The following is a 1,641-nucleotide window of genomic DNA, read 5'->3' on the forward strand; positions in this document are numbered from 1 at the left end:
TCAGGTTCACATTTCTAAGGTAATGCCATGACTTGAACTATATCGCGTGAATATAGTAATCTGTATTTATATTTATCACATTCATTGCACAACTAATTTCGCACATTTTAAGACGCATGAAAATTGATTATAATAATAAAGGAATTTGTGATCGTTAGTTGGAATTGATCCAGGTTTAAAATGTCATATGAACATGAAAAACTAATTACCATACTTTGCGACTAGTCGTTTATTGCTATTATTTTTATCTCATCTGCGTAGACTTAGTTCAGTACCGTTTTTAGCACAGGTCTTTAGTTACGTTTAACGCTATTTCAGTTTAAATTATATTGTAAATTCTAAATACTTAAAAGTGGAAATTTAATTTGATCTTAACTATATGCATGATGAATATGTTGTGTGCAACTTTTTAGTACTTATTAATATAATCCCATGGCTTTAATTTAATTACTTGTAGTTGGCGTTAATTCCATTACCTATGTAGTCGTATTGCTTTTCGTACGAATTTGTACGGTATTAGTTGCTAGGATATCGCAAATTTAAGAAGGTTTAGTTTTAATTCTAACTATGTAAATAAATACAATCCCTCTAAAGTTTCTTAGAACTTTTATCATATCTATATAGCATAACAAAATCTATTCTGTCTAGTTTACTCAACATGTAAATCACAGAGTAAATTTTATAGTAGCAGATTTTTTAAATAGTTTCCTTTCGGTTTGAAATGCTATGTAATAGATAATAAACTCTGGTAGACTAGTAAATTTCTTTACAACAACAACAGATCTTACAAATCAAGGACTATGAACTAATTCTATAGATACAACGCAATTAATGAAAGAATAAGTAGCCTAACACGTTGAAAAATAAGATTGCGAACATAATCATTTACACTTATTCAATTTAGAATGCAACCGACATTTTGTAATTAGACTTACCTTCACGTAAACGCAACACAGATATTATTAGCTTTTTAAGCTTAAAAGTATAGTGAATTTCTCACATTGGCTTAGAAGATAATTGTATTTCAAACCTAAACGTGTAATAAGTTACTTTAATTGTGATACTGTCTTCTAATTTACTTACTTGTAACATGAAACAGTTTTTATTCTCATATCTCTCTGATGTACCATGGACTGCTAAAATAAAATCTATGTACATTTAGAATTGATGTAAATCTTATAATAGAAGCGAATCTACGCTAGTTTTACTCAGAATTGAGACTCCTTATATGCTGTTACCATCTTATTAGGTAATGAAAAATTCTAATCTTGCTTATTGCATTCTCATTCCATGTAAAAACTGTATTGCTGACTATTTTTAATATAATATCTTTTCAGAATTTATTGTTTAAATGCTAATAAAATAGAATATTTTTATAGGTTGCCTCAACGCTATCATAAGTTTTAAGTGTTAAGAAAATTAAGTACTCGCATGAAAGTGTGACTTAATCAGGTTTCACTAAGTTTATCTTAGGTATGTATTCCATGGATATTACCTAATGGAAAAAATTACCACGCTGTAAATACAACTGATTTAAGGTGCTGATGCTTTAGATTTTTAAAACGAAAGAAAGATTTCTATATAGCACAGTATTTAATTAAAGATGTCTATAGCTGAGGAAAGTATTGGAAAGATCGTGAA

Source organism: Trichoplax adhaerens, genomic scaffold (genome assembly GCF_000150275.1).
Source record: "Trichoplax adhaerens TRIADscaffold_27 genomic scaffold, whole genome shotgun sequence".
Taxonomy (NCBI): Eukaryota; Metazoa; Placozoa; class Uniplacotomia; order Trichoplacea; family Trichoplacidae; genus Trichoplax; species Trichoplax adhaerens.